We start from the raw sequence: 23,317 nt of genomic DNA, 5'->3' as shown, positions 1-23,317 counted from the left end.
ACCAATTTCTATGAGACTATCTTTATAACATGAGGCAACAATGGTTCTCGGAAAAAGTGTATAACCATGGATTCCCCCTGAATTAATAGCCAGTCGCTATTCAACGAGCGCATTCACGTGTAATCGCGTCTTTCAACGCTTGCGACATGTGTATAAATTTTTTTCAACATATTCGTTGAAAAATAACTCTATCAATTATTTAGACATTGTTCCAATTCAGTCATCGATCGAACAATTTACCACCGAATTCAACGAGTGACGACAATTTTCTCATCGTTATATCAATCGTCGATCAACGCAACCGAGACGGACCGATTCGCAATTGTAACTCTGTGAAAGCGAGGACGTAGATTTTTCCATTTCACACGACAACACGTCATCGCACTCGTTAGACCTTCTCCCTCGGCATCCCTCCCCATCCCTCAGGATAGAGGCAGATGTTCGCAATACGCACCCCCCGCGCCATTGAAGTCGGTCGAAGGTTCGCGGAGCGAATACAAATACGGCGTTTATTTCCGAGTGTCCTTTTTTCGGCCTCACTTTCTCCTTCTTCTTCTTCTTTTTTCAATTTCCGTGACTTAGAACATACACGTCGTCCCACCGTCGGCGGGCTGCAGGTTCGTTTGAATACGAATGGCAATTTATTCGCTCGGTTGACTGCGGGTCGCGACGCAGGGTTCGTGGAGGCGGCGGGGATCATCGGGGATAACCAATAACCGATAACCCATAACCCATAACCCGGGGATGCCGGGCCGGCATGGAAATCGGCAAATACTAAGCATACGCGTGCAGGCCTGGGGTCAGTTTAACGGAAGGCAAGGATCTCGACTTTTAGGGGGGGTGAAAAAAAAGCGGGACTCGTTTGCACTCGGCCGAATCTCGGAATAAACGAGCGCGCGATTCCAAACTAACCGGGACTTGATCGGGATTTCGGTGAAACGAACCAGACGCTTTTAGCGCCGCCGTTTCTTCATCCACCTTCGACACTCTCTTCCCGACTCACCCCCAAAGGAAATTCCTGAAATTTCTGAGGAATATTTCGGTCCTAATTTCGCAGCTTCATCGCTTCATCACTTTATCACAAAAGGAGGAGGCAGTGCATGTTCTCTCTTCTCCTCTTCTCTCCTCTCCCCTATCCCGGTTTTCGGCGAAGCCAGCCAGACTTGGCCGAGCGCCTTCACGCACGTGAGAGTCAGAGATAACCCCGCGTGTCCCCTCCTCGACCTTCAGCCACCCGCCGCAACGCCCACACGTTGAACTTCGACCTCAAACAGACCTCGTTCCGGTTATCTCGCCGTCGAGTATTATATGCGCTTCCGCCCCTCCCCACCCAGCGCCTTATGGTGTTTTCGCCTAATTGGATTTACCCACCCTTTCTATCTCACACGGCCTACGAATAAGATGTACGACCGACTTTCATCCCCCTTTGACTTTACATGTCAACCGGTCTGCCTTTCCCCCCTTTTCAGGCGTGCCTTGTCTTTCGAAATAGCGAATTTCACCCTTGAACCGCACTTTGGGCTCGAGGAGAGAGAGAGAAAAGTTAATGAGAAAAATTCTTATCGTACAAACGAAGTGAAACGGATGAGCTTACTTTCGTTGTTTGTATGAAAATTCCAAACATGTTTGCAATCAGCCTTTTTCCCCTGACAAAGTGGTGAAAAATCGTCACGACGTGAATTCACAAGTTGTTTTCTTCGTTGCTGTATAATATTTTGCATGCACTCGTACTTTTTTTTTCGCGTTCCATTTGACGGGATTCAAAATCGTAACGATCACTGTCAGAGCATAAAATTTCACCCGTCTGGTGCCGATATATTCATAGCAGCGTAAAAAAAAAAAAAAAAAACGCGTTCAATCTTTGAAAAGGACATCATACGTGGATTTTGAAATGTCCTACACTCGTAGAATTTATAATTCGTTGAAACGCGACGAACTTTTGTTAAAATATTTTACACGCGTAAAATACGTCGCCAATTTCTTATATAAACTGGGTTACGCTCGAAGATTGGTGTTCTAAAATCTAATCATTGCCGAGTAATCGCTTCTCCCCAGTTTTTATCACAGATATTCATATCTCCGACTAATATCAGGGAAAGGGAAAAGAAGCTTATGGCAGTAAAATTTCATGGCTCTCTGAATAAATGAAAGTACCGAGTAATTTTAGATTCAAAAGAAATTCACGCCCCTCGTTTGTCTACGTATACACATTTTGTTGGAAAATCGGAGCTTGAGATATATTTTCGCAGAGTTGTTTACCTACCTCTGTATAATTCACCCGTTAAATCTACAAATATTCCTATTAATCGATAATATCAACTTCGAATCAATTCATGGAAATTTCATTCTCACGGTCGATTGGCTACCTGGCTGCGCAAAATAGGCGAACCAGACCGAGATAAAACGACGGTTTGAAATTCCAGAAATTCTTAATCAGAATATTCATGCATCGTGATGTATAAAACCGGATGAATTCATTAACGTCATCGATATTTGATAGGCGTTTGTAGAGGGCTGGCGCTTTGTCAGCTATATTATATTTACCATTTCATTTTCCTCAATCGAAATTGAAAACCCATTATTCCCTACATTACATGCGGAAATTCATGCCGCGCGCAACGAGCTCGCATCGCTTCATATCGAATCGAGGAACAAAAGCGAATCGGGTATGGTCGTCGAAATAGTTTTTCACACTTTTTTCCCTTCAACGAAGAAAGTTCAAATTTTAATTACATCCTTTCCCCCACCCCCTCCCCCCTCCCGCGATATGGCGACGGTAAGGCGTTTCTCAACGTGTACGAGTGCAGTAAAAGGGAAGGACTGAGAAGAAGGTTGAAATTGGGGAACGGAACCGAGTGAATAATACACAGACATTAAAATACGGTTGAAAAATTGGCGCGCGGGGTCCAAGAAGGAAACGCTGGGAAGGGTGTGAGGCGAATTAAAAACGAGAGGCAGATATAGATTAGGGCGGCAATGTCGTTAATCAAGAGACAAGAAGTGAAAGTTGGGGGAACAAAAGGGTCCGTCTCGAGTCAATTTCAGGGGTCCAGACACTCGCAGACACCGAGTCGGATAATAACCCAGCATCCAGCAGGCTCTCGGTACCTACCGGCTACGCTACCATAATTTAGTATTCACACTCCTTTCGGGCGGAGAGGCTTTCCGTGTTCGTAATAGCAGTAAGTCGTCGTCTTCGTCCTCGTCCTTGTCCTCGACGTTTCCCCGCCCCCGAATTATCAGATAATGCGAAGCGCCCCTTTATCGCCCTGCCCACTTAACGAGATTGAGCTTTCGCCGGGCCCCCGCGAATCGCGGGAAGATCGCGAAGCTCCGCGATCCGTCCCTCAATTTCTGCTCTCCGTGCAGCCGCTGCAAGAATCCAGTTTCCGAGGGAATCGTGAGAGAAAAAAAGAAGGGAAAAACCAACCAAGGGAGATAGAAACCCGGGTGAAAACAACCCTTCGCCAAATTCCAGACGCGAACTCTAACCCCCAGAAATCGAGGGTGGAAATCTCGCGATTTTTCGCCACCCTCGTCGCAGCCTGCATCTCTTAATTCCTTCTTCTTTGTACGGCGATAATTCGCTATTCTACACGTAGAACGCTTCTCGGCGCCATGTTATGCATCTCTTTCTTAATCTTGTCAACGTCACGACGCATCGTACAATTTTCAAAATTATCCGCTACATTCTATCGTGGAATTACATGCGAACACAACTTTGATCAAATTTCAGTCTAAAATCAAGCAAAGTCTTATCAGAATTTATACCGTAAGTCGCAGCGAGGTACGGCCATTGTGAATTTCATTCACGGATCGGTAAAGTATTTAAAGAGATTAAAATTTCGATGAACGAATACGGAATTCTACGAGGGTTTTCACAAACGATGCATCTCCTCTATCGGTCGAATTTTTTCCACGTGGAAGAAGATCTGCTAGACCGAGAGAAGTTTCCGTTATTACGATCGTCCGAGTTGACGATAGCTGAAGAGATTGGCGCTCGTTCCTGAGTCGATTATCTAATCGTTGCCACGTGTGGATGATTTTCGTAAAAATTCGATCACAGTAGGTTATTACGACAGTTTCAGGAAGAGAAAAGAAACTCTTGGAAGATGATTGTAGTTTCCCGTTGGAGAGACGGCAAAAAAATATAAAAAAAAAAAAAAAAAGTCCGACTGTTGCGGAAAGCGAGTCTCCGGGGGATCTTAATTCGTTTAGTGAAAGTGTATTCAATTCCCCGAATGTGTCTTGCCTTTGACGAGGCTAATCCGGGGCGGGAATTCCGAGCGGTGGGTGTATCTTTGATTAACCCCAACGTGGAGCATTGATTCGTCGTCGAATGGCATCGCAACCGTTCGATCGAATACGGTTAGTCAACGTCTGGTTCAACTTTGTCGTAACGTCATCAATATTCATTAATAGAACCGCCCTGCAAGTCGGCGACTGATTGAAACCAGAGTGACTAGATCCAGTTCCGTTTGGAGCCATTCGATTTAGCCAGTCCATAGTTGCTCGATCGAATTGATCAATTAATCGAAAGACGAAGGATCTCTTGGAGCTTTTCCGAGTCTTCCTATATTTTCACTCCCCTCCATCCCATCCATCCATCCACCCACGAAAGCTCTACGTAGATTTTCCTGGACGCGTCGTTGATCGACGTACGATATAACACCGCGCGTACACTGTCGAGGATCAGGATATTAATACATGTGATGGATATTAGCCGGGACTAACCCAGCCGTGGTTTTGGCAAAATCTCGACCTCGATATCGCATGAAAATTTCCACCACCGGCACATAAAACGTCAAGATTGTTGAAAACAGCTCGAGAAAACTCGGGTTGAAACATCGTTCGATTCTCGATTGCAGCCGTTAGAGTTTCGGAATCTTCACCGTGACTCGCAGCTTCAATTCAGTGAAATACGGTTCGATCCGCGGTCAGGAATGTCCTTTTTTCGAAAGCCACAGGGGCGGTACAGATCGGCATTATCAGGGTGAACGGGGCGGGGGCGTATTGTCGCATATCTTTGGAATACGTGGCGGAACGCGGGTAGGGTGGTGGTTAAGACGAGACGACGTCTTCTTCGAGGGACCGTTTAGGGCGAGGCTCTTTACCGGGCGTCCGGGTCTGAGTTCACGGTTTTTGCTAGGGCGACGAGGCGGCGGAAGGCTGGACGTAGAAAGTAAGCGTATGAAGGTTAAAGGCTCAGGGTGGAAGGTGGAAGGTGGATGACGGAGGGTTGCGACGAGGATTGGAATGCGGGAGCGAGAGAGACGGAGAGGGTCAGGCACGGCTGGTTTTACGGGAGAGTGAAACTTTGCTTCTGTGCTCGAATTTATCCCGCGGCAAACAAAGGGCCCGAATCCTCTTTGCAGGACAAGCTTCGCCTCGTCGACCCCTCCGACTTACCACCGTGACTAGATACCTGTCCGTGTCTGCCTTATATCGAGCCCTCTCTCTCTCTTTCCCAAAACGCACATTACCAGTTACGCTCTTCCCCCTTTAGCCCACATCCATTCCCTTATAGTGCTCCACCCTTCTTCCAAATTCGCTTCCACGTCGCTGCAATTTCCAAATGGTACTCTTTTTCTTACAGACGTATCGCGTATCACGTGGCGGAAGACTAGCCGACGCTTCGTTCCGATTGGAAATTCGTCGAGACAATTGTCGTCAGAGTTCGTGAATCGTTTGATTTTCTTTTCTTGCACGTAAAGTGTTTCGTAAAAAATAATTTCGTTACAGGTATTCTAATTCGTATTCGCAATACGGAAGGTAGAAGAGTGTCGAGACGTTTGAATAACTACTACCAACCATCAATGTTTACTCGAGTAAGACAAAAATTGATTCTTCGTCAGGAAATTTGAAATTACAAACTATTAAAAGTTCAAGGTTCAAACTGATTATAAAAAATGCTCTTGTTGCGCATGACCTGCAGAAGTGTGAAATAGTTTTAATACGGAGAGCAAGTAAATGCTTCTCCGCTTCGTTCGAAGGTAAAAATAAAACTCGCCTCTCTGAGGAATTCGAATTATCGTAGATTCAATAATCAAAGTTTTCCGCAAAAGTGCAAGTTTTTGATTTGAGTGACAATAAGCGCGAGTAGTGTTGCCAACTTAATTTCGGAAGAAATAAAATCAGATGTACTTGAGACAGCGTCTTTTCCAGTCGGACTTTAGAATAGCACGTTACGTCTTTGACTATACGTGATCGGTTGGATCTTCTCCTGGAGAAATTCTTGAGCGAAAGCAGACAAGAGCGTCCAGAAATTTCCACTGAATCACTCCCGAAGCTTCATAAGAGAATTGATCGCACTTCAGGACGTCAATCGCTTTCAAATTTCCAGTCTACAAAGTCTTAAGGACTCCTGTTAAACTGTCCAAAGTTCCGAGAGTGCGACTCGGCCGCAGAATTCCCGGCGACTCGCGGAGTCCTCGTCGATTATATATATCCTCTTGATTTCAAAGTTGGTGATAATTTCTCGTCCCCCGTTTTCCACCGTAGATTTGATTAATTGAATGGCGGAGCTATTCGAGACGCGCCAATTGAATTCGACGACACGAATTCCTCCGTCGGTTTTGCGTTGAGCAATTCTCTCCTGTCCAGTTTTGAAAATTCTTCCGTGAATATTCTCGGGATACATTTGCGGGAATGGTGTTAAGATTTCAAAAATACCATTTTCGAAGGAAGTTCGTCTCGAAGAGGAGCGAATATCGTTTTAACGCAACCCATCGTCGTAAATCCATCAAAATCTCTATATCAGCGTGAGAAGATTTATCGTCGTCACTGAAGCAGGCCCTATCAGAATTTATCGTTACAGCGAGATGTTTACACTCTTCAAGACCATTCGCGATTGTATTGATTGAAAATTTAATGCGAACATAATCTATCATACGTACATCAGCGATATTTGATTCGGAACAAACCTGTGTACCTATAAGAGGAACATAAAGGAGATGATCGACATCGGTCAAAATACCAATACCTCGACCAATACTGTTAATAGACGCAATGACATTCAAAACCTCGGTCCAGTTCACGTGTCAAATGACGGTCTTAAATCTCCGATATTTTTGCGATAAATCCCAATCTATTTCTACTCACTTCCTTCCAAAATGGCGTTATAACAACATCCGAGACACGAAGATCGTCAAACAATCGTAGATATTAATTTTAACTCATCTGTCTTTATCTATTTTTAAAATCATTCCCAAATATTGTATTTCATGCTCCGATAATAATTAGTGATATATAATTGTCCTAATATTTTTATATTTAAAAGTCACAATGTTACGTTTTTATTACACATAACATCAAATATGAAGACCATCCGGCTTGGATTCGTAATTTAAGAAGTATCAAACATAATCTATAAATTTAACTCAACCACATACGTTGAGACAAATCTGGTTAACAAACAGATATGTTCTACTAAAAAGCGAATGTCTGGTTGAGAATTTCGTTAATTTTGTTTGTAACCTGAAGATGGTCGGCAGGGTCTGGTCGAAACGTCGTTTACGTAGCATGAAATATATTTGACCATCGATCGACAAATCTTTCGTCATTCATTATAACTGGGAAGACAGATGAAGAGTAAGATATACTCGGCAATAAAATTATCGGGGGCTAATTACGAAAGGTAAATCATTGCGGGCTATTATGAGGCTTACAATGGAGAAGAACTTCTCATTTCGGACTCTATTTGAAACTGTTATTTATGAAAGACGAATGACTGCACGTCGCGTTATGCTCGCTCCTATGTAACGCGAATTTAACGCTCAACGGAGTAAGTGAACAATTACTTTTGTTCGCGAATCAATGCAGGGAATTTCATTTAGCCAAGCTCCGAGGCGGGTGTATAGGCAGCGTTATAGTAGGCGTCCACCTCGCATCAGAGAGAGAGAGAGAAATAGAGAGAGGGCGAGGGAGGGAGAGGGAGAGAGAGAGAGAGAGAGAGAAAGAGAGAGAGAGAGGGAGTAAGTCGATAAATATCATCGAAATTCAATCGCGAAACGGAGGAACGAGGCGCTGAGAAGAGCGCGAGGCGTTCCATCATCAGCTATCTGATATAACGGCGTCGTTTTCCTTTATCTCTGCTGTTAATTGCCAATCCCGTAGGAATCATACCCGCGATTTCGACTCTCGTTGTATTTTTGTTATGCTCTATACATATATAGGTTTACTATAAAAAGAGAGACGTATTCATTCTTATCGCCGTATAATTGATTCCATCCACGTCTGCACGTTCAGACACAATCACAGAAGTTCATCGTTTGCATGTATTATATCATAAACGAATAATGGATTGATCGAGAACAAAGTGAAAAAAAAATAAAAAAAAAAAAAAAAAAAAAAAAAGAACGAAAGAGAAAGAAAACGGTAACCGAAAAACGAAACAAGAAATGAGACGGAGAGAAAAGAGATTCTTGCATAATGAAAGGGGGGAAAAATAACGAAAAAATACGGGATTTACAAGCAAACAAAGCGAAGCATCGCACGAAAGCAAATAAAGGAAGAACAAAATGAAGAAAAAACAATAAAAAAAAAAAAAAAAAAACAACCCAACGAGAAAATGAAAAAAAAGGTTGGGCAGAAATAAATGTAACGCGGGACACAACCTGGTGTTTCGGATGCTCCCGGATTTCACCCACGGCGTGATTTACTTTTACGGTAAAATTATACCGTAGCGCAGTTCGTTCCGGATTGGTCGCGATATTATGATATTCCGCGGTCACGCGCACGCGAGAAACCGCGATGCGAAATTTTTTTCGCCACACCACCGCCGCACCACCGGCTCGCCTACCTTATCCGTCGAGCGGGGTAATTTGGCCTTGCCTCCTCTAACATCAACGGCCGCGTTACGCGTTGTAATGATACCGAGGCTCTAATTCGTCCCGTCTTGTACTCTGGCGTGATAAAAAATTTGTCACATCCCGATGAAATCTCTCTTCTGCTTCCCGGAAGAATGGGAATGAAATGAAAAGAGGGAAAATTAAAAGAGCGAGGGGCTCGATGCTCGCGAATTCTACACCGGGAGGGAGAATTGAAAAATACATCCCTTGCCTCTCGGCGCTGCCGACCCTCCTTGTCCGGAAGTCTGGATGTAAAGTGATTGATTTTGATTTCACCCTCCCCCCTCTCCATTCTGTCCTTACATCCCTCTCTGTCTTTTTCTCTCTTCTTCTGTCAATATTTTCTCCTTTCTTTACTCCTGCTCAATGTACAAGACTAACAGAAAAACCTTTTTTCCTGATGACGTCGACTAGCTGCCGTGTGTATTTCTTCTTTGTGTGTAATTATTGTCTTCGGGTTCTTTTTTCTTCTCATTTCTCCTCGGGTCCCTTTTTCATGATTCGCTTTTCCCGAAAACGTGTTTTTTTTTTTTTTTTTTATCTTCTAATCGCACGTTATGGATATACCAAAGAATTTTTTCTCTCATTTTATTAAAACGCTTTTTAATATTTTCACACTCATTTTTCACCAAAGGTTTCCTAAAACTTCTTCTATAAAATTATATCGCCGAGAGTTTAATTCACATTTTTTAATAATGATAAAAATCTTCTTCGAACTGTACATAATTCATCAATTTCAATTTCAATGTTAGTGATAATACTGACTAAGTGCAAAGTTATGCATCACGACCGAAAACCAAAGTTCTTGGTTAAAAGAAAGAAGAAGAAAAAAAGAAATGGCAATTATAAGAGATCCTCCGCAAGTAAGAGATTTTATTTGAAGCTCTGTCTACTAATTGCGGTATACATTTAAGATTTTTATGCCCTTGTTCGAGATGAAAATAAAATGTATATATAAAGAAGAATAATGAACAAAATAATGCAGAGCAAGCTGTAACCCAATTAGTCCTACAGGTTCTGTTCGATCGAATAAAAATTGGCAGGCCACAATTTGCGCTTCTTTGAAGAGCGAGTCGATTCAAAGGAAAAGCACAAAAAAAATTTTTCAAAGACTGGGCCCCTTATTCATAGCTTTCCTCCATGGCGCCGTAGAAATTTTGTGAAAATTCGGTCGATTCAATTTCCAGTCGAGAGACGAGCTCATTATTATGTATAAATGCATTATGTGTATACAGAAGGAATGACCGAAAGTTCGGCAGGAACGAATTCTTTCGGCGAGGATCGTCGCTGCAGTGAGACTATAACAGAGAGTGAGATACCTTGAAAGTTTAAATTTCGTTGGCGGGATTTGAAAGAGCGCGAAAAAGTGTTCGGAATATTTTCCATTTGAATCCAACCGCGAAGAGAATCGACTTAGCGAGTGGAACGGGTGGTTCGAGTTTCAGTCTGAGCATACAAATGGAGCAGCTTTCGGATTCGGTCTCTTTATCCGCCCAAGGGTCGAACCAGAAACAGCCATACAAATACCAGAGACTGACTTTACGTGTGAATATTTTATTTATAAGCCAAGAAGAAGAGCCGGTCGCACCTCGAGAATTGATTTTTACTTCTCATCACCTTTGGTGACGTAAGAAAAGTATTGATTTCAACGGATATTTACGTTTTCGAACCTCTAAAATCCGAAAAACAGAAAAGACAAAAACTTCCGCGATGATCTCGGAAACTTACAGGATTTTCACGATCAAATAATGGGTATGAAAACTTGTCATTCTACTCTTTCTAAAGAAACGATTACGAATTTCTCAGTGTATATATATTTAGTTTCCAAAAAAATCAATAAATGTTTTGTTTTACCAGAAATAATTTTTCTTCAAAAACTTTTTCATTTGGCTGCCAAAGTCCTGTCAGTTTCAGATTTTACTCTCGACCGTTTTCGAAATATTATCGGATTCAGCGTCGTCAGTCTTTCTTTCGAATTAATTTGATGCAAGGTAGGTATAATTTCGCTTAACACTGATAATATCGCGACTGTAAAATTGCTTTGTAGGTACTTGTCGTTGAAAAAAATTTCGAATTTTTTCGAATTTTCATGTCGGTTTCTCGAATATATTATTCGACAACATATTGCTCTGAAGCTGTGTTCAGTTCGAATTACCATTAATCAATACAGCTCGTTCTAAAACAATTTTCCATGAAAAAAGTTTAACTTATCGTTTCGTTCAACTTCAAAAGCATATCGTTGCAATACAATGTTTACTGATCGCCATACCTCACTTTGATCGTAAATGAAAAACCTATTTTGGTGAATTTCTGCACACGGTTGAATTCGAACAGAGAAATAGATCAACAAATACCGGTTACGTAGTAGACGGCAAGTCGTGATAAAACATGGAACAAATGGGAGTTCAATTTCTGCAAAAATTTCCACGAATTTGATATCGCTGTGGTATTCCAAATTGTATACAAAACTTTCGTAATTGACAAAGGGATGATTTCATCTTGTTTGCGGCGTCATAAAAACCGTCAGAGATTATGATCCTAGGAAAATCGTCCGCTCATCAATGGCTGGTCACCAAAAGCTGGCAAGAGCCAGAGTTAGAATTAGGCGTAGAATAATGGACCGTCGGCCTAACTGCAGCTACAGAATGGCGGTTAAACCATGAGGGTGAATTTGTAATGATAAATTTCGGCCATTGCTTGCCGATAACGTCGGTACCTGTGCGATACACCGGATCGAATTGCATTCGAGGTGAACGTATGCGATCAGGTGAGATTCGCGGAAAATTTAGAACCAAATCGATGTATGCACAAGGATTACACTGGAAGACACCCGGATCTGCCGATTATGGGAAATCCTCTTTAACGGATAATAAATTAACGGCAATGTAGAATCGGAACGTTTCAAATATATACTGCCGTGCACTTATTGCCAACATGTTTGTCGATCCGGTCAGGAAACAGCGGCGTCGATTCGCGGATACAGCGTCAATTACAGCCTTGTTTAAAACGCGGCTCTCTCTCTCTTTAATCACTTTTATGTGGATGCCTCTATAGATCAGTATTATTTTTACTCTGGTATTATTTGTTCAAAATTGGAATCCCCATCTGCCGGCGTACCGTTTCCAATCAAAATATTTTTCATTCAATTTGACCTCCGGCTGTGATCGAATACACGGTGCAAGCTTATTTAATTTCCTCGTATAAACTGGTGAAAAAAAAAAAAAAAGAAATAAACTGCAAGATATGAATCAAAATTTTCATGGTGAATAAATACCAACATTTAATTTCTAGGTTTGAAACAGAAATTTTTTTATCTCTCATCGATTCAGAGTGAAATTTGACTCTTGAATTTCGTCATTCTCTTCTTGTTTCGTTCTACTTGTCCTCAACTTTTGAACCAGATATTTCCGACGATTAGTAGCACAGAATTTAAATTCTTCCTCCTCGGTAAATCCTCAGCGATTTTCAATATTTAAAAACACTTTTCTCACGGTCCTTAATGTGCCATATTATGCATGTGAAATTGAATAATTAGAACCTGCAGGAGGAGGCCGCGGATATAAATACGCGCGACTGTCCGAGGCTATCGATTTGCGATAGAAAACGTGGTTTACATATGAAATTTCCGGCTTACGAGGCGAAATTTAACCCGCAGAGACGGTTCGGCTCGAATGAGCGAGGGTGAGACTAGAAAGGGTAGCTAAACGAGAACCCGAACAAGTTTGTTTATGTAAATTTCATTAAAATTTCACACGGGCGCAAACCCGCATACTCATTGCTTTCTCTGCCTGAATAATTGCCTCATTATATCACGTATTACGTCGGTACATGCTCAACTTTAGCGGTTGCAGAGTATCAAACCTGCATTCGTGCAGAGGGTTGAAATAAAATTCGTTCGCTATAAACTTCGCGATTTTCAAAGCGCGGATTTTTCATCCGTACACGTAACAACGAAATAAAAAAAATTATACGTCAATCAGGTAAAAGGTAAGAAGAATCCCACATAATTTATGAACGCCGATAAAAAGTTTTTTTCATACCTAATTCGAATGAAGATACCTTGATTTCGGTTAGCAGTAGGAAGTAAGATTCAGTACAATTATTAATTTCATTTGCACTAATGTTTTAACTCGATTCAAATAGGTTTTTTCGTCATAACGTTTTTTTCCTCATATGATACCAGATTTCTTTAATTTTGTTTTCTTTTGTGGGCTTTCTCCAGAATTCTTTTATTCTCATTTTATCCAATTATTTTCACTACATCCACACGAATGTCACGTTTTTATTCCGTTCTGAATTTCCGATCACTTTTTCCGTCATAGTTTTATTGATATTTTTCCGTTCCTATATTCAAGAAAAATTGTCACCTTAAAATTCGATCAATCATCACCAGGCTCTAAATTTTGTGAACTGCAATGTCAATTTTTACCGAGTTTTAATTTTACCGACAAATACTTGCAGTCCTCTCTGAATTCATACGAAAGGTTGAAAAAAGAAAAGTCCAAATTTTCCCCCAACGCGAGTGAAATTTTACTCGAAAAACTTCAAAGAGTACTCTCATTTTCAAAACCTCATCTAAACTTCCCATAAAAAAACAAATCTCACTCCCTTGTACGAGTGTCTTAAGTTTTGATTCGAAAAAATGTACAAATCAAGTTTAATTTTTCCTTTCCTAATCAACATCTGATTCCTCCGTCTCCCACCTTTGTCCTAACTCATCTATTCCTTCTATTCCCAGCTTTCCCTCACCCCCCGCGTCTATCCACGGAACTTCTGCCTTGATCGTTACACGCCGAGCGATATGTGGCAAGGTAAGCCCGGCAGGCCGCCGCGTTTTTTAGACGGTGAAAAAATTGGCTCTCGGGTGTCGGTCACGGAGGGGGGAGGAGGTAGAAAGGGTGGCGACGATGCCGCCGCGTGAGTTCAATGATAAGGGGTGAATATTAAGGAGCGATGTGTACGAGGAGGAGTAGCGAGGCCGGGGCCTTGCAGGCGGCTCCGATTCGCTTCGCGAATCACTTTGTATTCCGGTCTCGGGTCGTATTATATTGTACCCACCCTCCTCCTCCGCCACCCCCTGCGAAGCACCGCGTCGTCGCGTCGCCTCCTGCAGCACTAGTCGTCTGCCACGGGCACACGGGGTACAACTCGAAAGCCTTTCCACCCTCGACCCACCCTCAGCCACCAAGACAATATGTCAACACTCGTTAAAATTGCGGAGGAGAGGTAGACCGACGCCGCCTGTATATGTAATAAGAGTGCTACAAGCCGCGATGAGGAATTACAATATTTTCTGAAACGAGTCCTTGCGCATCCTTTTTTTCTTCAGGTTAATTCTTTTTTTTTTTTGTTTTTTTTCTACCGTGCGAAACCGGCGAAGACACGAGATCGAATTTCATAGCCGTATCGCGTTATGTTGAGGGAAAATTTCATCGCAGCAGCAGCACTTCTGACAAAAATTTCATTTGTTACAGTAACTAGAAAAATTCATTAAATCAGGTATTGTTAAGACTCTACTTTTTCAGTTAAATAAGGCTTTTACATCGATTTATTATTGCGCACGCATTCAATTTTCGCAACAGTTACAAGAAAATATAGTAGCAGTGATCGTAATGAGAAAGAATAGTAACGGATAATAGACTTTCCGGTAACAGCTAGAAAACTAATTTTCAATTTCTATCTAGAACTATATTTTTCGATTGTGGTAAAAAATGAAAATAGTCAAGGACTGAGCGATAACCGGAACTAAAAATTTCTGTCAATGAGGGAGAGAAAGACAAATAATAGAATAAACTGAACAGCGGCTCGAATATATATATACGAGTATATATACAGACTCTGCATTACACACTTATATACAATATTTTATCCGTGTGAAAATATCGCGATGTTCAAGTAAAGTGATAACAACTGATTATAACAACCCGACATTAATGTTTGCCCACTCAGCGTTTCAGGCGCTATGTGCATGATATTGATCTACATCTATACTGCATTATAAACGCCAGAGGTGTCACCGACATAATTTAAAACCACACATCATTTCTTTTTCATCATATAATACGCGCGATGTGTTTATTTTCTGCCCCTCGAATTAATTTCTATTCTAGTTTTTTTTTTTTTTTGTTTTTTGTTTGTTGTTTTTTTCTCGGGGGGAGATCTGTTGTTCTTTTTCCTTTTCCATCTAGTTGTAAAGAGGAAGAGAGAGCGGTGATTTAACTAACGAACAATATTTATTATCACTTATCGTCGCCGGATGTTCTCCCTTCGGTAAATTCGAACGATTCGTATCACCGTGTATATAAGATGGGGTGGTAATAGGGATGAACGATAGTTTATGCAGCGCAGCGGGGTTTTGCGGCCCCGCCCAAACGATTTTACGCCTCTTATGTATATACCATGTATATCCGAGCCCTTCTATACACGCTCGCTTTTATATGTATTACGTACCTTTTATGTATGAGCTGCTCCTCCCCCTTTTCCCGCTAATTTTCCGTCTTCTTTTCGTCTCCGCCTTCTTGAAAAGCATTATGCAGGTGTATATATATATATATATGTATATATGAACGTACAGGGCAAGTAGGTACGCACACGAGTTACGTACTCGAGAATATCAATTTACAGGCACGGATTTCTCGAGTTTCTGCACGCAACCGACATTATTCGAAAGGAAGAAAAGAACCGACAATCAATTCCGATGAAGTATATGCAACAATACATTAACTGACTTTGACGAATTTTTATTTCATCGGTGAGGTTTGAGTGACGCCTAATTTTTTATGCAGGGATTCTCGTCAATTCTTTCAACTTTCAGCTAAATGAATTGCCATTCTTCTTCCTGCTGCTTTATAAACTCCGTGGATTACCAAGATTTTATACCGAGTGCGAAACGAAATATATACTTACTTCTTATCTGAATTTTCGTATAATTATTCTCGTGTTTTGTTTTCTTTTTTTTTTTTTGAGAGTCAGATACGAAAGATTTGATGTGTTCTCCAATTCTTGCGACACCGAGTTTGGCAGATTTCGAAATCACAATTGAAAGCTTTACGTTTTTCGGAAAGAAAATTTTAATCCTGACATTTCGAAGGAGAAAATAATGAAAACAGAATTAATGGACGGCAATGATCACAACCAAGATTGATCAAATCTTTCCAGTAATACTTCCGAAATGACAAGGGAAGAAACGTTAAGCCACGATACGATTAATTGGTTAATCAACGAATAATACATTGAAAATCAGGGAGTCAGATCGCCAAATAATTATCCGACAATGGTGTAATCCCATTGATCAAACCTGAAATTTTCGATCCATCGGGTGGAGAGATGAGTTCGTGGAAACAGAGAAGGCGGGGTTGGAAAAAAAATGCTCTTGATTGATTAAAGCTGGGCAACTGCGAGTCGGATAATTGCTTCAATTACATCATAATCACAAATTAATCGAGTAATCGGCTTTTCTACGGCCGCACTGTGGTTAGGTATTCGAAAACTGATTGAAACAATGCAGAGTTTATATGTACTTGCAGATGTAATACCAATTAGAAATGACGATGAAAATAGGGCGTAGAAATTCATCGGGCGAAATATTTGGGGATAACCGTAATTCTGGATATTTATTAATCAAGAGATTTGTTACGTCACGTGGGGCAATTGAAATAATTGTTTTCTCCAAAGAGACGATTTTACAAAATTTGAAATCCTTCATTCGTCTTAAATAAGCTTTCGTATATATGAAAGGAAGTTAATTATTAATCAACCAAATTATTCCTTACCACGTGTTTCCAACGGCTTCAAATTTTGGGTTCCGAAAGCCTGAAGTGCTGAAAAAAAAAAAAAAAACAAATTAAGTCACAGTGAATCATTTCAAGAGAAACATGTATAGACGTGACTTTCGTTATTTACTGAAATATTCCCACATTAATTAAAAAATGTTGGAAATATTTTTTCATTGTCAAAATTATCTGCCCTTTGTTTGTATTTATTTTAGAATTTCTCCGTCACAGCTGATTGAAAAAATGCTTAAATTTAAATATAATCAGTGGTTTTAAAAAGCTGGATCATCATTAATGAACGAAGGTAAATTGACCCCGGGATAAAATTCTTTAAACGAAGGCAAGAGCGATTTCACCTGTACCTACCTCATATTCATTTGGCGTTCTAAATTTCAACGTGATGGTTTAACGGCTGAATTGGATGGCGTAAAAGACGCACGGCTATGAAAATTCAGGCGTGTCATCGCCGGGTAGCAGGGATGAAAATTTTACACTTTTAATCCCCTGCCGGAGGTTGTTATACGTATACATCGAAGGGTGCTAGGAGCCCAGTTTAGGGCGGGAAATGTGCCCGCTTGCGCTTGTTAGAATTCATGCAGGCTCCCGAGAGGAGCTTTCTGGTAAGCCTACACTAAATGACTCTGTGTAAACTAAGCCTCCATCTCCATCTCCCTCTCCCTCGCCCTTTCCCTTTCCCTTTACCCTCGGTTCAACCTCTTTTCCTCCTTAGTTCCACCCCTCGGCGAAGCAGTAGTGCGGCACTTTCCACATCGCGTCGCCCCCCTCCGGTAAAAACAATCCTTTATCTCATCCACCCTTTGTCTACAGCTGGGGTTCGGATTCTAAGCAAACTTTGGATAAGGCGCAATGTACACATATTTGAATTTCAATAACTTGTCGAATTTTTATTCGGCGCGGGGGATGAAAAAACGCTAAGAAAAGATGTCGAATAGAAGATGATAAAAAAAAAAAACAAAACAAAACAAAGATCGAAACGAATAAAAAATATTGGCAAACGAAACACGTACTGCAAAGAATTCAACCCTTCTCTCTAAGTATATGATTTATCAGAAAAGTTGCCGGTTGTGAGGTAGCCTTAAAAATATCGCAATAAATTTCTTTCATTTTCGTTCTTTCTTGCCGAAGAATTCTCGTCGTGAAAAAAGAAGTCGTAGAGAAAAGATAGATGAAAACAAAGTCGATCTGGTCAAAAACGCACAAACTGTTTTGAAGGAAAAATCTCAATCTCCCTCCTCCGTCGTTTCTTGGAACAGTATCGTATATACGCACATGGATTGGGACTCTTTTTTCTTATCGAAGATAAATAATTGTTATAAGAGAAAAATAAAATAAAATTCAAATAAGTAACAAATTGAACAATTGCTCACATGCAAAGAGAATGTTTCTCCAGGAAACGTAACGCGTCTATTCATTCAGTTTATTCCAGTAAACGAAATCGAATTGAGTACGGCAAAAATGGAATTGGCACGAATTAGAAGAAATTTTTTTAAAAATGCAAAAGAATTGGCAGAACACAAGTCTTTTCAATTCGCTTTAATTCAAGGTAATTTCGTTTTTGGACGTACTAAATTCTATTCAATTCGTTTTGGTTTACTGGTATACTTCCAACGCAAGGGATAAATTTATTATTTTTCTTCCATTTATTCTCCCCTGAATCAGTCTAATCCCAAAGTATTACCGTAGTATCGACGGGGACATTAAATGGTTTCGCACGTAGCGGCAAACGAGGGTTGGAGAAAAGTTCTCTCCCTGAAAAAAATGTCAGGTAGAAAACCCAAAGAAAGGGAAAGAAAAAAAAATCAGCTCAAATGAAACGAGAGAAGAAAAAAAAAACGAGTGTAAAAGAGAAATCGAGAAAGAATAATACGAAGACTGAAATGTATGGGAAAAAAAGAAAGGAAACTAACTTGAAAATCGACGTGCCTTGCGCGAAAAGGCAACATGTGAGAATTACGTGTCCCGGTAGAAGGAATAAAAAGGAGGTACAATCCGGTGCGAAACTCGTATAATACAACGTATAATACACACTTAACATAGGGGAATAAAATCGCACGACGATATTCCCGAATGATGCTTCGCACGTAAACACATACATGTATACACATGTATGACAACAATTTACGTCATTTTAAAAGCAAGGCAATAGAGACATAGAAGCCCAAAAGGTTTTCACAAGCGTTATTAAATTCAAGTTGATACCTGCAATTTGCTGGGTGTAAAATGAAAAATGAAAAAAGAAACAGTGGATGAAAACATTCAAAGTGAAAGACTTAAGTACTATTTATTCACGGGTACGAGTGAACTATAGAATCGAAATTTCACGAAGGATATTATTATGGGGTTGAAAAAATTTTATGGTAACGCGATGTCTCTAAAGCGGTCTGTAAAGCTTCTGAGCTTTTCTTTATATCCTGAAATTGGATTTTTTGTTTTTGCTTTTTCCTTACGAGACTTTTTTCTGCAGGTACTGATTTTATTTATTATATCTCACGATCAGCACCATTTATATCTTTATCGGCAACTCTTAAAGCTCCGATTCAAATCGGTTGTTGTTTTTCGTCTTTCCTCCCTTCCTCTTCAAGTCCGAAAGTCGGTACGTTTCATTAATTTTACCACACGATAGTCGTGTATTGAGTATTGATGAAAATATTACATCCGTCAGATATTCGACGATTTATTTGGAGACAACGGAACAAATAGAAAATAGTGTAACTATAAAAAGAGCTTACAATCAGTTGATTTTTCGAGTTTTATACATTTTTTTAAATTTATGAAGTATCGCGAATAAAAAAAGTTTGGCTTTACTGCTTAAATCAATTATAATATAAATTTACTTCACAAAGACGCAGACTTGTGATATCAAGTCTCCAGTCGGTGCTTGAGAAGCGTATCCGACGACTTTTTCATTATTAATTCAATCACGTAAAATAGTTATAATTCAATATGAAGTTTGAATTTAGGAGAATAAGATTCCCGGTTGATATATCGTTGTATTTCGAACGGTGATCTTTGGGTTGGCTATAAATGTAAGGAAAGAAATAATAATCAAACTGCCACAACGCGTTTCTTAACGCATTCAAAAAAAAAATTTCTTTAAAAGTGAAAAATGAAATGCACGCGAACTTCCACGCAACGTGGAACGCTCTACTTTTCACAGAATCTTTCTTTCCACTCAAGCAAAATTTTTAGGGAGTGCCACTGTGGAAAAGCGTAAATTATTTTTTCCCTAAAAACACCCAAGTCCGCATAGACGCGACGCGGCATCGAAAGGATCATCGTCCATGCGATCTTCACGTAGAACGTACGTAAGTTTCTGACAGCTTTTAATCAACGTCACGTAGCGACTTAACTCAACTCGACTTGAGCGAAACCGCGCTGTTAGAGCATAGCCAAACTAATTGAACACTTTTGGGGCAACGCTGATGGGTCGGACCGTGAGTGACTAAGTAGATTAATTGAATACATAAACAATGGCGTGAAACTAATATTTGACTTTGCAGCCCGCCACGCGGTGCAATCGCTCTTATACCAAACCGTCCTGGCAGTAGTCTAAGGGCTGTGAAAATTTCCCATTCCGAGTGCCAAATTATCACACAACCCTACACTTCTCTATGTATTTATTTATCTTTCCACATACGTATGCCGTACGCGAATGAATGTATAAGTACGGTTGCCGCACGAATTCGAGCCTGTGTTTCTCCCTAACTACCCGTCGTTTACCTACCCTTAATTCAGTTAAATGTGTAATGAATTATTCACCCATCACCGTGTACCGTCCCTCGGTTAAATTTATAATCAATCCGTTTCCTCGCCTAATGCGATTCACCGCATGCTTTGAGCGAGGTATAATAACTATTTCGTTGATATTTAACGTATGCTAAGTTCTTCTATAGCATTAACAACACCCTCGAAAATATTGACACTCACTAATTTTTTACACACCTTGCTATGTATGGTCGAAAAATGGATCGTGTTATTTTCGATTATCCGTAGAACCGTAGATCCATTTGATACAATTTATAATACTTTCATCTTTTCTGTTTACTTCTTTGCGAAAGGTTCCTTTTTCACTAATTAAGGAGCCACCATTTTTCTTAGAGCAGATTCAGCGATCCTCGTGAAGTTCCTATATATGATTGATCGCTTCGTATTTTCACTTGAATAATTCAAAAAACTTGAAAGTCTCGTTTCATCCTTTGTATTTTTTTCTCGAAATTTTCCCTAGTTCAGTCCGGATTCTTATTCACTTATGTACTTAGTTTAAAAAGTTTGTAAAAATTTTTGATAATCAATTACAACGATCAAGTAACTTCTTGTTCAACGAAGTGAAAAAACTGAGGTAAAAATCATAAAAAAATGGCGATCAATATATTGGAATTTGCCTGTATTATCCTGCGCTTGAAATTTCGAAGGGATTTTACGGAGTCCTGCAAACTCCTGCTGCGGTGCGGAATAGAATAGAATGGCGGGCAGAGATGTTCCTTGGGGGAGTTAAACCGCAGCGTGTTACGTATAAAATGTACGTAAGAATTCATCCTGCAGATGCACGTACGGTCCTTAAGCATCGGGACTGTTGGATGAATCAAATTTAACAATCTCAATAACGAGAGAAGTCTTTTTCATCCTGGAGAGAGGTTTACGACACCTCGCGTAAAGATCTTTACGAGCCGTAATTATTCCTCCTCATTAATGCCGCCGAGCTCTCGGAGTTTCTCCTCCTCTTCCAGTTTTCGCGTTATTTCTCCTCAAATCTCGCCCCGCGTCGCGTTTCCTCGCTTGTCCTTTTTATATATATATATATACATCTACACATACCTTTTTCAACGTATATATAGCTACGCGCGTTTAATCTCAGTTAGTTAGCCGGCTGGACCTTCTTCTCTCTCGGCTCTAGCTCGTCTCGTCTATCTGACAGACAGTAAAACCCGCGGGATGAAGAAGCCGGAGTTGTGATGGAACGGCTTATACATCATGCAAATCTAAACAAGACGACTATTGGATCGGTTTTCTTGCAATTACACGCAATTAGTGACGACTACGTGAGTTTCTCCACATTATTTGCACGCTGCAATGGAATAGATCGATTTTTCGGTAATTTTCTTTTACGATTCGTCTCGTGATTGACCGCGTTATCACGAATCGAAAATAATGTAAATGAGAAGCCTTGATCGGGAAAGAATTTCACCGGTACAATTACCTCGGTCTGAATTTTTATTTTTATTCTTTTTTCTTATTCTCGTCGCTCATCGAATTAACCGATAATTTTTAAATCAAGTGGTAAATTAGTTTATATAATGCGAATGTGTTTTTCATGAGTTTCATTACTTGCGTAACGTTCATGTAATTTGACAAAGTGATTGGTGAATTTATTCAAGTGTGTTAGGAAATCAAATTCAACGTTAAGAATCAATTGTGATTTCATTCGATTGTATTACAGTGTTGTTACACTTTGTACCATATAGCTTAATTATATCTTCGTTTCGAGAATAATTCCACAATTGAGAATTCCGAGGGAAAAATTGCTATAAGAAGCAGATTGTCTTCAATTTAATTTCACGGACACGATTTTCTTGGCAAATTGGATTGATAAAGAAAATTATCCAATTATACGTGTACATCGTTTATATAATTAAATATGATATAGAACTAATCCACGATTAAAATATATTAATTTGTACATTACACGTACAATAAAGTAAATTTACGCCAAATATACTTTCACGATTACAAATGGAAAAAACTTCTTTGAATTATTCAATAATTTGGTACAATAAATACCCATCGCAAAACTCAATCGATATTCTGCAACAGGTACAACTTTATATTCTCACAATTTCTCACTAACAATTCTAACCTTCAAAACTCTACATAATTGCGGTTGCTGTTATTTTATACAAAATCTACACACAAGACTTGAAAAGTTTATAAAAAAACTGATCCAATGTTTTGAAAAAACGCCGAGTCGATTGTAATCGATTCTGCTACTGTTTTTTTTTCTTCAATCGATGGAAAGAATTTGATTTGCAACGGTAAAGTGATGTTTAAAATATTCGAATAAATTCAGAAAGAAGAGAGATTGAACATTTGAAAATATCAATCTCGCAAGTCGTAGACGCAAGAGTTAGTTACAACCATAAAAGATGAATTCCGATCTTCGAATGAAGGGGTTTCTAAAGTCTTTCCGCTCCCGTCGCTGCACAGGTGCTGTTTACGCCCGTTATTCAGAGTGCAACTGGGACTTGGTGAGGGTGAAAAGGAAGATACCTTTGCCGCGATATTTACCCAACGGCCGTATTCACGCCCTCTAAGAAAACGGGCTTTCGGGGTTCGAGGGGCGAAATTACGGCCGGTGTGAGACGGCGGTTTCGGCCGGGGTCGGTTCACCTTGTTTGTATTCCCGCGCAAGTTGTGCTTTATTCGTATAGAGGACCCTCGCGTATTCCCGGCAGCCGGCTGCAGACGCACTTCCTGTCTTATAACCGCCCCAATCATCCCGCAGGTACGCATCGGAGGGATTTTCATGTGCCGAGAATCCGAAAGTAATATCGAATTCGAGAGTCGAGGTAGCTGCAGGGCTGGTACGGTGGTTGAATTTGACACGTGGGAGGAATACTGATCGTTCATCCCGATTATAGGCGCCTTTTGATTCTAAAATAATTTATTTTACAAAACATT

At 40.2% G+C, this 23,317-nt stretch overlaps 1 protein-coding gene and 1 long non-coding RNA gene across 2 annotated transcripts in view; one reads left to right on the top strand and one right to left on the bottom strand.

Moving 5' to 3' along the window:
* The window catches only part of LOC124175674 (obscurin), a 201,513-nt gene that overhangs the window by 66,135 nt on the left and 112,061 nt on the right, over positions 1-23,317 (top strand). The gene's annotated exons all lie outside the window — the stretch shown is intronic.
* LOC124175675 overlaps positions 1-23,317 on the bottom strand; it is a 153,800-nt gene that overhangs the window by 43,074 nt on the left and 87,409 nt on the right. Inside the window, exon 3 of the long non-coding RNA XR_006869210.1 lies at positions 16,622-16,669. This is a non-coding gene — a long non-coding RNA (uncharacterized LOC124175675). The remainder of the gene's footprint in view (positions 1-16,621; positions 16,670-23,317) is intronic.

This window comes from Neodiprion fabricii, chromosome 2, assembly GCF_021155785.1.
Source record: "Neodiprion fabricii isolate iyNeoFabr1 chromosome 2, iyNeoFabr1.1, whole genome shotgun sequence".
In the NCBI taxonomy this organism is placed as follows: domain Eukaryota; kingdom Metazoa; phylum Arthropoda; class Insecta; order Hymenoptera; family Diprionidae; genus Neodiprion; species Neodiprion fabricii.
The sequence above is the reverse complement of the archived record's forward strand: the minus strand, read 5'-3'. Positions and strand labels throughout refer to the sequence as shown.